Raw genomic sequence first — 13,676 nt, 5'->3', positions numbered from 1 at the left:
ACTTCAATGGGAGTTTTTTCTCGGTTTTTCCAACATGACAAACGTTGCATTGATTTTGAATATTAGTGGAGTTCTCCAGCTGAAAAATCATTGCACTGCAATGCAACGTTCTTCAGTTTTAATAAATAATAAAATAATGATAAAACTGTTTTCTTTCATTCTACTTTCTAACTTTTTACGTTAATAATTTATATGTTTATAAATATTTATATATTAGCTATATTTTAAAAGGTTAAATATATTTGACGTCCCTATAAATATAGTAATTTTTATTTTAGTCCCTCTAAATTTTTTCTTCAAACAAAGATCATTCCAAAGTTTTCCGTCCCTAAATTTGGCCCCTCCCGTTAGTTTTCACTAACGGAGGCTTACGTGGCACGCCACGTGGAGGATACCTGGCAAAAGTTTCAAAACGATTGATATTGCGGGGGTTTTTAACCTCCTTTAAACAAATCCAAGAAAAAGAAGAAAGATATTGGTTGTGAACAATAGCCTACACAGCCTCACTGAACTGAAAATAGGTATAATGTCAATTATTACAGTTCCATAAAATTAACTCTTTTTATGGCTCTTTGTGGTAGAAATTTGCTTACACTAAAAAAAGTAACATGGACGATCTACAATGGAAACCCAATTCCTAGTTGAAAGGAACTTGATAATTTACGACTTCAAGAATCATTTGGTAGAAGCCTAGAACAGGGTCAAGGAGCATGATGGTCAAAACAGAATGAAGGTTGTTTGTAAACAAGCAGAATTTGTATATATCAAGCTTCAATCTAGAAGATGTGTATGTTTGACAAAGAGAATGAATGAAAAACACAAGACTACCTATCAGGGAAGATATAAAATCTTAAAGACGATTGGAAAAATTGCACACACTCTGGACTTATCTGCTGCAACAGCCCTTACCTACGAGTAATCCCGATTCTTAAACATAGCTAAAATTCAATTTTACTATTGTGCCAGAAGCTCCTTTTACATTGCACAATTCATGTTTGTCTAAAGTAAATTGTTCAGTTTGCAGTAGAAAGAAGATGACATTGTTCAGTTAACACCTTGCTCGCAAATTGTTCAACAAAAATTCACAACCAATATCTTTCTTTTTTACTGGATTTATTTAGAGGAGGTTAAAAACCCCGCAATCTCAATCGTTTTTAAATTTTGCCCAGCTATTCTCCACGGCGTGCCACGTAAGTCTCCGTTAGTGAAAATTAACGGGAGGGACCAAATTTAAAGACGACAAATTTTGAGAGGAACATTGTTTAAAGAAAAAATTTAGAGGGACTAAAATTTAATTTTGCTATATTTATAGGGACTAAAAACTTATTTAACCCTATTTTATATCAACAAATTTTTAAGTAATTGTTTTCTTTAATAAAAGTTAATTTTCTTTAACATTTTTATAATTTTTTTTACTTTAATTATTATTATAAAATTTGATTTTAAATAAATTTATTTATTTATTTTATTACACATTAATATTTTGAATTAAAATAAAATTTAGGCTTAATTGTAACTTTGATCCCCCTATTTTGTCTTTTTCTCGATTTTAGTCCCCCATTTTTAAAATCACGGATTTGATCCCCCTTTTGAGTTTTCTATTGAAAAAGAGATAGGAATAGGGACTAATTTTGCAGAAAAAAGCAAAATAGGGGGACGAAAATTGCACAGAAAATTTAAAAAGGGACTAAAATAGTGATTTTTAAAATAGAGGGATCAAAATCAAGAAAAAGATAAAATAGGGGGACTAAAGTTGCAATTAAGCCTAAAATTTAATATGAATAAAATATTATTATATAAAGTAAAATTGTGGGATCCAATATGTGTTTTTTAGAGTTGCACTATTGGAGTGAAAATTGGATGAATTGCTTCAAGATAATGTGGTTTAATAGATCTTACAAAAAACCTCAAAATGAGTTGCACGGTTGCACCATTGTAGATGCTCGACGTGGAAATTTTAAAAAATCTAATTTTAATAAATAAAATAAAACGTTGAACACATGGCTTGATATTATGGGTTAGAGTCATCGTCCGGACAATAATTATTGAAAGGTATAGTACTTCTTTTCCTGCCAAAGATCACATGCTCATCGTAACTTTTGAATTTCTCCTCACAACTTTATGTTTATATATAATGATAACATTGATAAGTGTTGTGAAAGAAACCAAATGAGTTTTGTTTTTCCTATTTCATGTAAGTTGATTAATTCAATAAATGTTTTAAGTTAACGTAATTTTCAATCTCTTTTTGTTTTATTATATATAATAATTTTAAAGGAATATATAATATATCATATTATATAAAGAGAACAATCAGTTATATTTAAATTAAATTATAACGTAAAATAAATATATAAATTAATTTAAAAAATAGCATTAAAATAAATTAATTATCAAAATAAAATAAAATAATATAATATATCATTTTAATAAAAATAAAAAGGCTTAATTGCAGTTTTGGTCCCTCTATTTTCATATTTTTTGAGTTTTAGTCCCCTCATTTTAAAATCCGATTTTTTGATCCCTCTATTTCATTTTTTTTGGAATTTTAGTCCCCCTTCCAATATTAGATTCAATTTCAATGACATGTCAATCAATTTAATGATGTGTCATTGCCACGTGTACATAAATTGATTATATGTCATTTTTTTAATTATTTTTATTAATAACTTATAAATAATTTTTATTTTATTAATAATAAATTATTATATTATTTTAAATAAACATAAAAATAAAAAACTAAAATATATTATTATAAATTTATAATGATTTATTTAATTTTTTTAGAATAACTATTTTTTATAATTATATTTATATTGTTTTTTATTTATAATGATAGAAATATGCTGAATAAAAATTGTGTCCACAATAAATAGAACCCGTGACATGAGACTAGTGAGACTAGTAGAAGGCATAAAAGGAACACTTACCATACAAACCAAACTGTTTCACTGCTGGTTTTGGTCACCGAGAAGTTATACAACAACAATTATTTGATTTTGGTTTGTATTTCTTTTCAAATCAATTATTGAATACTAGTTTTGAGAAAAGAAAAAATTAATGGAATAAATAATTAATGTTTATCAAAATTTTAAAATCAATTTTATTGTGATAAATAATTAATGTTTAACATCAATTTTTAAGATTTTAAACTATGAAAATCATTTTATCATTTTTATTGTGATAAATAATTAATGTTTATCAAATAAGTATTTTTAATTTCTCACGGCTAAAAAAATTTTAGGATAAATTTATCAAACAAGTAGTTTTAATTTCTCACTTCAATGCCGTTTTTGTAAAAAATTATATTGAACAGGTCTTCTCTTTTTCTATTTTAAGAATTGATTTGTACAAAAATCATTAAAATCAAAATCAAAAATTCATAGTATTTATATTACCTTGTTGACAGTATAAAACAACAATACAATTTGGCTCACATGGTTGAGCTGTTCGTTTTTGCTTGCTACCCATTATTAGTCAGGGGTTCGACCCCTTTAAACAACGTTAATTCTACGCATTTATATTTCAATCACTTCTGAAAAACCAATATAATTATAAAAATTATTATTCCAAAAAAACAAAATAAAGCAATATAAATTAATAATATAATTTTTTTCAATTTTTAAAATATTATAAATATTTATATTATTAATAAAATAAAAATTACTTTTAAGTTACTAATAAAAATAATAAAAAACGACATGTAATTCATTTATGCACATGTGGCAATGACACATCATTAAATTGATTGATATGTCATTGAAATTGGACCTAAAATTGAAAGGGGGACTAAAATTTCAAAAAAATTGAAATAAAGGGATCAAAAAACAGGATTTTAAAATAAGGGGATCAAAACTCAAAAAAAATGAAAAATAGAAGGACCAAAACTGCAATTAAGCCAAATAAAAATCAATAAATAAAAATATATGTATGTGATTCGGTTTGAATTGTATCAATTTTATAAAATTAATTTAAAATTTGATATGAGCGGTTTTCATAGAAATTAATTTGAAAAAATAACAAATATTTATTTTTTAATAACTTTTAATTTTTTAAATCAATTATTATAAATTTTATTTAAATCAGTTTAAATTTGAACATAGTTAATAAATTTGTTTCCTTATGTCAACACATCAGACATACTATTTCAAATTTTTAATATTTGTTTGAAAATAATGTTCTTTAACGTGTTTTAATTTTATGGTTGACAACTTTTTGTTTGAAAATAAACCATTTACTCAAAGAGATTAGTGAGATACATATTCGGCTGCACAGGTGAATTTATTTGACATGATATAAATTATATTTAGATACGTATCTAAATTTAAAATTAGTTATTAATTTTAAAATAAACAATAATTATACAAACTCAATTATATTAAGATACACAAAAAAAAAACGGTAAAATGAAAGAAAAAATATTTAATATTTGAAAATAAGGGTTTTTATCTAAAGGTAATTATTGATTAAAATAAAAATATATTGTGCTGATAGTGACCCGACAAATTAAAAAATTATTTGATATAATATAAAATGTATTTATATACAGATGTAAATTTGAAATGAGTTACTTAATTCTTAAATGAAAAATAATTGTATAAACTCAATTGTATTAGATAATCATGTAAAAAGAAGAAAAAAAAAAGACTCGTGAGAAGAAAGATTTTTTTTTTTTTAATTTTGAAATAAGAATTTTGTATTTCAAATCAAGACAAATTGTTGATTAAAACAAAATAGACATTGTGCTGATAATAACCCGTTATATAAAAAAAATATTTAATACGATATAAAATGTATTTTGATATACATGCAAAATTTAAAATAATTTATTTAATTGTAAAATTAATAATAATCACAAAATTTAATTGTATTAAATATTGATAAAAAATAAAAAGGCATCGTGAGATGGAGAAAGAAAAAACAATTTTTAACTTTTAATAAATGAAAAAATAACTGAGAGTTCATGTAATTAAGTTTTAATAAGAAGTTAATAAATAATAAATAGATAATAGAATAGAATAGATTATAGATGAAGGTGTGTTAATGTGAGTGAAGTTGCTTTTATATACGGGAGTCCGAGGGAAGTTGGAAAAATTTATGATATGGTCTTGACTAATGATATCTCACATATTTTTTCTGTTGCGTGGTCCTAAGTATTCATGAGATTTTTTAAGATTGTTTTATTTTATTATTTATAATGTAATTTGATTTTTGAAAAAATAAATATTTTTATTAAAAAATTAATTTTATGAAATATATGGTGGCGGGGCGGAGATACCCGAATCTATTAAAGACGAATTTGAGTTTTAATTTCTCATTCCCGTTTGAATTTGAGGTAACGTGGATTGATATGGGATTCGGATTTGGGTTTGGGGAGGTAAAAACCATCTCTGACCCGCCCCGTTACCATGTCTACTTGTGATCAATCACAATTACAACAATTTGGTTCCACCACTTAGGATTAAAGCAGAGATAGTGAAAATAAAGTTGGATAAACAGTGAAAGTGAAGGGAAAAAAAAGAGAAAGTGTTGCAGATGCATTATTGCCAAATGGTTTCACGTGATTTGAATGTTCATATTGGTGAAACATTTACTTGTGTAAGAAAAGAAAGATGGTGACATTTGCTACAAAATGGAAACTGGGAAAATTACTAATCAAACCCTTGCCTTGAAACTTTATTGCAAGATAACCAACACCTATCTTCCAATCATTGCAATTTGCACTCAAGTCCCTCACTCCCCTTATAAATACTTTCTCATTTCCTCAAATTAACTCAAATCAAATTTGTTTCTTCTTTATCATGTATATAATGATAGATTCATTCACTCTTTCTTCTTCTCAAATTCTAAATCGACTCCAATTTCATTGGAGCAAAGCTTCCCGACTTCAAATTTTGTACCTCAAAATCGGATGCTATCACATCTTCATATTTACTTATTTCAACAACTATAATTTTCTTGATTAAATTAAATTGGTGAGTTTACAAAATTTCTACTACACTACACTTTTTATAGTAATGTTTACCAAGACAACATTTATTGCTTATGTCAATATTTTTTATACAACATGCTTAAACTGTTTCTCAAATGAAATTGTGTTGATGCGACTCTCATATTGTGTTGTTGGTTCTATTGTCGTCTTCCTGTCAATGCGTCGCCGATCGTTGTTGTGTTTTTGTGACCAGTGGTGGAGCCAAGAATTTTAGGCAGTTTGGGGAAAAAATTTAAGTGCAAGTTACATGTGATATAATATATAAATAGTCATAAAATGTGCTACTTAAGAGAGATGAAACCTAACATGCAATTAGTGTGCTAAATAAAATTAATTGGGCTGAGGTTATTCATCTGTTTTAGTTTTCACACCTTGTTTTTATTAATTTTACCTCTGGTTTTGTCTAAAAATCAACTATTAGATTAGGGAAATATAAAGAAAGTAGGAGTTGATCCCGAGTGCGTGTCTAGACACGTTGGACTATAATGTGGTGCCGGTTGTCTTCCTAGTGTATGAATAACAATATAATTTTTAATAATATACCTATTTTACTAAAAATAATTGAGATTTATACTTGGTGCCGATTTTGTTAATATGTTAAAAAATTAAATTTATTGTGTAAAATTTGGCATTCATTTTTTAAATTATAAGGTATAATGGTGCATCATTTTTAAAATAAATAAAATATTTTATTCTCGCATAAATTTTATGTTGTTCATGCTTATATAACTCTTTTCTTGTATCAATTTTTTTTCTATAATATAATATGTTTGTATATTTTATTTAGGTAACATAATCTTCATTTGGGCCCCAAATGAAGATGAACTTATTGCGATGGCAAACGCTTTATTGGGGAGCGGCGAGTTCAACCCTTTTAAAGAAAATCATAAAAAGACAACCTGTCGACAGAATTTTTAATTCAAATACTGAAATCACTGGTGTTGTTTTGACTAGAAAAAGACATTAAAGTGGTTCTAGTGAGCTTAGGCTCAAGTGGAGTGTTAACGGCCAAACTTTTTTAAAATTCTCGTTGCCAAAACAATTCAAAGAATTGTAGTGAACAAATATTCAATGATGTTATGGATAACAATTGATATTCTGTATTTTAAAAAAATGTAGAAGCAATCTTGTCTTTGCTATGCATTTTCCTTCACTTTATGCTTCAGTTGTGAGGTTTACTGAGGTTGGTGATTTCTTGGTTGGTGGAACACTCTCATCAATTTGTGCAAGATTAAATATTATGCAAAGTATGTCTGTTGGCATTACAATTGCTAATGATGTTGTTGAGGTGGAGTCAAATCTCCTCCTGCTTTCAATTTAGCTACCATTGCTGGTAAGATTTTATCTATACATTTAATTATAGTCTTTATAGTACTGACGCTTTAAATCGGATTTTTCTTTGGTGTTTGACACATGTCAGTGTCCGACACCAACACGGTATCTGACACATGATATTATATTTATCATTTTTTTATTTTCTACAATTATTTCAAGAAGACGACACAAGTGATAAGGATGACGTAGGTGATGAACATCAAGAGAACACATAGGTGATGAACTTCAAGAGGACGACAGGTGATGAAGAGGATGATAGAGATGACGATGAGTTCAACACACTTAAATGAGTTGGATGATGTTGTTTTAAGCTTGTACTTAAGCATTAAACCTAGAAAACTATGTATTTTGTCATTTTTCTAAACTTATCTACCAGCATATATAAAAACTGGTTATCGTCAATTTTACATTACTAACCAACTAAAATTGCCTTAGATTGCTTAATTCATTGGTAATTATGTAATTATCGCATGACTAATTTTCTGAATTCAAATTGTTTTGAATTCTTTGAATATTTTAATAAATTATTTAACCATCATTACTGTTTTGACTGTTAATCTCTAATATCTAGACTGAATGTACTCAACTTATTGTGTTCTCCATAGAAGTCTCTGCAAACCAAAGCATCTAAATAAATAATCTACCTATCTTTTCATTCCAAAGCATCTAATTAAATAAGCTTGAGAAATTCATTTGTTGCCAAAATTAATCAAATGGAGTTTTTCATGCTCTCCAACGTAATTTCGCAAATATAATAATGATTAAGCCTCCTTTAATTAAAAGATGTTTTTAATTAAATACATGGAAAATTTGCAGACGCGCATTTGAAATTTTTTACTGAGAAAAAGAATTTTTCATTTACCTAGGTGAACTACACAGTTTTCATTGGACTATAGTTGATAAACTCAATGGAACACGTAAAGCCAGTTGCATTACTTATTCAAACTCAAAACCTACCAATATAAATATAATTCATATGTTGTGGATATGAAGCATCTGAAATGTTTTCATCAGTTCCTAATTTTATTAAAGTTGTTTCATGTCCATCCTCATTCCGTTATCTGATTCTGTTATCTGATGTTGTTAATGATGTTTTGTTGCTTTGAGCTATTAATAAACAGGTTCTGAATCTGATGAAAGGCGTGGCCAACGCCTCCGAAGATACCAAATTCCGATTTTGGGCTACACAAAGTTCTGATGAACAGTAGCAAAACGCTTTAGAAGGATTCTGAAGTGTGATACTCTAATACCCCGTCTAAGAAACTAATCTGAAGACCAAGTGCTAAAGACTCTAGAGACGCAGTTCTGAAGATTCTAAAGACTTGAAGTTATGAAGATTTATGTTTCTAAAGACAAAGGGTACTGAAGACCAAGTGCTGAAGACTCTGAAGACGTAGTTCTGAAGACACTGAAGACTTGAAGTTCTGAAGACCCAATGATTATTTTCTTTCTTCTAACTCATGCTCTCAGCCTCTAAGAGGTTCAAGAAGAATAGAAGATAATGTTACGCAGTACATAGTACGTGGTACAAAACGAATGTTTCGCTTCACTACCATGAAAGGACGGAAGCATTGTACGATCTTGTCCCCCACCACGTTCAAGCCGCCAAACTTTTGGAATTTCCAAATTTTCACTTCAATAGATATATTATTATATTGGCTATATATAAGGCTTGAAGACTTAAAGAGCAAGCTGCTAATTCACGTTCATTCATACAAACCTGAAAGACTGTTCGTAGCTTCTCATTTTGTCTATAATATGTATTTACTATTTACATCCAACTTGTATAGAAGCATATCATTGTAAACAAATCTTTATTCAAACTGTTGTTTGTTTGTTCGTCAAGAGACCAGTTGGTCAAAATTTCTTGGGATGTTTAAGACTTGTGTGTCTTAAAGGATGTATTGTTAGTCACTCACGGTTAGCTTGTGCATTGTAATAATCTTGTGATTATTCGATTAAGACTTTGTTGATAAGGCGAAATCACCTTGGCGGGTGGATTAGATTAGCTTGATAATTTTCAAGTGAACTAGTATAAACATATCTCGTTCTTTCCTTCTTGCAATTTATTGTTATTATCAAGAGTGAAGTATTTGTTGTTTTAAAGAAGAGATTTTTTTTTGTTAAAAAAGTTTTGTGTTTTGAAAACCCTATTCAAACTCCTCCTTTCTAGTATTTTCACACCTTCATAAACCTCCTTTAAATATCTTAAAAAATAATAAATTTTCACAAGCAGTTTGAAAAAACTCCCAATATGATTATGAAGAAACTAATTTTATAAAAGTGAAATTGAGATATTCATTAAAAGTAAACTTGATTAATTATTTGTGAAAATTTATTATTTTTTAAATTATTTAAAGGGGGTTTAAAACTCCCGCAATCTGTTTTTTTTTTAATATGGCATGCCATGTAAACCTCAATTAATGGAATCTAATTGGAGGAATAAAAAAATATAGAAACTAAAAATTAAATATTGTCATATTTATATTTACAGAGACTAAAAACATGTCATAGTACTGAAAGTATTGTTTTTTTATTAAAAATCAAACTCGGTATTCTCCAAACTTTCGTCCTTAGCAGGAGTTCGTTTATCACTGGAGTCCAGTTACTTGATTTATTCAAATCACATCATATCAAACATTTACTATCATAAATGTACTTCATAGTCTTTTTAAATTCCATTTAAGTTTGACCAATTACACAAATGTTCAATTAAATGGAAGTAATTAATATTGAATACATATTAATGAAAAATTATTTTAAATAAAAAATTTATTTATTATAATTTTTTTAAATTTAATTGTAACTTTGGTTCTATTTTGATATTTTTTAGTTTTGGTTCTCTAATTTTAAAATCTAATTTTGTTTATTTTTCTATTTACTTTTTTTTTTTGGGATTTTAGTCCCATTTCAATTTAGGTCTAAATTCAATGACATGGCATTAAATAATGATGTATCATTGTCGGATATACACAAATTAGTTAGATATTATTTTTATTATTTTATTTAATAAATTGTAATTAAATTTTTATATTATTAATAATATATATTATATTATTTAAAAATAAAATATAAACAAAAAATTTATTTCATTAATAATATTAAATTAAATTATTTAAAAATAAAATAAAAATAAAAAACCTATGTTAAATTATTATAAATTTGTAATAATTTATTTTTATTTTTTCAGAATAACTTTTATTTGCAACTAGCACCATACCTGTGCGTCTCTGCACAGGTAAATTTATTTAATACAATGTAAATTTGAAATTAGTTATTTAATTATACAATGAATAATCATACAAAAAGAAAAAAATGTTAGTAAAATAAAGATAATTTTTAATTAAAATAAAATGGATATTTTGATGATAGTGACCTGCGAAAAAAATAAAAAATTTAACATTTGAAAATAAGAATTTTGTGTCTTAAATAAAACAATTATTAATTAAAATAAAATATATATTTCTATGATAATTGTAACACCCCATTTTCTACCTAGTAATTATAATTAAATCAGAGTACGGAAAATTTTAAACATCAAACATGAGGCATTACATTTTCAACTTAAAACCACAAACAACCTGTATTTCATTTATCTTTGATACATAGTATTCGGAACCTACAACTTTGAAATTATAATTCGCACACAACTTTATTCAACTATATCAAACTTCAACTTATAATTATTCATCAACTTTTATTCAACTAAAAACAACTTAAAACAACAATAATCACTTCTTAATATTCAACTTGGATTTCAACAGCTATAATAATACAAAAGCAACAAAACAACAAATACAATCATGATCTCATCCCGAGTGCTACGTATCAAATCAAGACACCAACTCGACTAACAGCTACTAAAGACTACATAAAATCTCTTCAAACTTCCACCGCTATCTTGAATACTTGTCCGTTTTCCATGGTAGGGAAACATCATTCAAAAGGGGTGAGATATCGAAAATATAAAAAAGTATGATAATTAATATATTAGATCAGATCATACAATTATCACCACCTTCAAACAACAATTATAATAATTACTAACAACAACAGTTATAACAATAACTTTAGCAACAATTTTTAACAACAATTATAACAAAACATCAGCAACAACAATTATCACGATAATTACAATAATTATTTCACAACTCAAACCAACACAACTTATATCAACAACAAATCATAACAACGTTAACTTCACAACGACTTAAAATGGACACAACTATGCAAATGCATGTGGTACCATTTGGAGCAGAACTCCCAACTTAAACATATGCCAGGTTATCGAGGCATTTCAACAACTTAAATAGGGTGCCATCAAGGCCAACTTAAACAGGTGCCATCAAGGCCAACTTAAACAATGCAATGTATGCCATGCAACATCAACCACAATGACAACCAGAACAACAACAATGAAACAACAACTTGAACATGCAACAATTGCATCAACTTAATCCAACATTGGTCATTCGACCTACAACTTAATCAACAACAACTTATAACCAACAACATATTCCAAACAACAACGAAATCAACAACAAGTATTCAAAACAATACATTCAATAGCAACTCATCAACAATTATTAGACATAATTAACTTATTAGACATAATTACAACAAACAAATCAATCAAATCTACAAATATAACCGACCGACCCTGAAAATTTTCAACTAATTCCAGTTAATTAGTTATACCACTTAAATCTACTAATTCGGCTAATCGGTACTGTTTTTATTCTCCCTGCAACATCTATTTATTCCACTACATATTCCTATGAAATTTACTCCTACTAATATAAGCCATTCCTGCACTATTAACTTCCTGTCAAAATTTCAACTTTAGATACTAGTAATTATTTCCTGTTACACATATTCTGTCAGTTATTAGTTTTCTGCTACTAAATAATCCACTACTAAATTGTCACTACTTCTTCATCTGATATCCATATACATGTTCACTGCTATGAATTAGACCACCTACTTAATTTCGTGAAACAAATTAACACAGGGCTACTAATACTTGTTACCATTCTTCTGCCAAACAGACAAATCCTGTAACTTACTGAACCATTACTAAATCATTGAATCCCCTTTATTTCATTACTTTAAGTCTATATTATTTTTATGAAACAATCCAAAGTCAAAGTTCACTTAATTATGCTAAAGTTTACAAAGTAGCATAGGTAGTCACCAAAGTCACGTATCACACATCAAAGAAAACAAGGGCCCACTAAGGGAGGGAGGCGCCCGCCTCCACCTACTTGCATCCACGGAGACGCCGATCTCCAATGTTGGGGAAGATTAGGGAGACGTCCGTCTCCTATATGTGGGGGGGGGGGGGGGGAACAGTCACCACTTTGTGATCCCCGTCTCCACTTGTTCATACCTTCCCGTTCTTAGCCTTTTTGGTACCCAGAACACACATACAACTTATGACTTTTTCAACACAATTTCATCGATCCATCAACATATATTTTCCAGACTCAATTCAACGCAACATATGCCAACAATTAACAACCACAAACCAACTTCGTTATAAATCCAGATCAACCGATACATAACAAAATCACAGAAATCATAATTCAGCACATGAACACAATTTAGCAGTAAAATTATACAACCCTAAATCCCACATAACAACCATCATACAATCGGTTATATTAGTTGAACTCCACCCTTACCTTGTATAGGGAGGCTGCCTCTAATATCCGATTGAGTGCAAGCCTTTTGCCTTTTCCCCGATCAATTCTTCGATCGATTCCTCTTCTGCCAAAACCTTGTTCCTCTTTGTCAGCAACTCCGTTCCACGATCTATTCTCCCAAAAACCAAAACCTTATTTTCACAGAAACCGAATTCCATATATTCTCCTTATAATCCAATAAATCAAATAATAATATTTTCTCATACTCTTATTGGGCCTATTATTTGCACCTCCTTCTTTGCTATTTAACACACATACAACTTAACCCAACTAAATAATATTATTACTAATATTATTTTCTTCAAAATAACCCAACTTTATTAATTCTTCGATTAACCGACTAAATAATCCAATTCCTCATCTTATATATATTCTTAGTAGATATTTGGGTTAAATAAGTTTTTAATCTCTATAAATTTTTTCTTCAAACAATCATCCTCGCAACATTTTCCGTCTTTAAAATTAGTCCCTCCCGTTAAATTCCACTAACGGAGGCTTACGTGGCATGCCATGTGAAAGAATTTTCATGACTGAACAATGGTTTTAACTACAAACAACAAATAACTGTCACTAAAAGTTCAACACACCTTTGCATCTCCTCGTACTAAAAGATTTTCAAAATCCCAACACCGCTAACACCTATG

General features: G+C 28.2%; 1 long non-coding RNA gene across 2 annotated transcripts; it reads left to right on the top strand.

Annotated features, from left to right (window-relative positions):
• Nucleotides 1–5,773: 5,773 nt before the first annotated feature.
• Nucleotides 5,774–7,739, top strand: LOC131640846 (uncharacterized). Of its 2 annotated transcripts, XR_009295361.1 has the most exons (3): nt 5,774–5,975; nt 6,780–7,325; nt 7,490–7,739. It is a non-coding gene; the product is annotated as an uncharacterized LOC131640846 (long non-coding RNA). The 2 variants fall into 2 exon arrangements; XR_009295360.1 differs by having other exon boundaries at nt 6,780–7,739.
• Nucleotides 7,740–13,676: the final 5,937 nt, after the last annotated feature.

This window comes from Vicia villosa, unplaced genomic scaffold, assembly GCF_029867415.1.
Source record: "Vicia villosa cultivar HV-30 ecotype Madison, WI unplaced genomic scaffold, Vvil1.0 ctg.003337F_1_1, whole genome shotgun sequence".
Classification (NCBI taxonomy): domain Eukaryota; kingdom Viridiplantae; phylum Streptophyta; class Magnoliopsida; order Fabales; family Fabaceae; genus Vicia; species Vicia villosa.
This window is presented reverse-complemented; position numbering and strand designations above follow the sequence as displayed.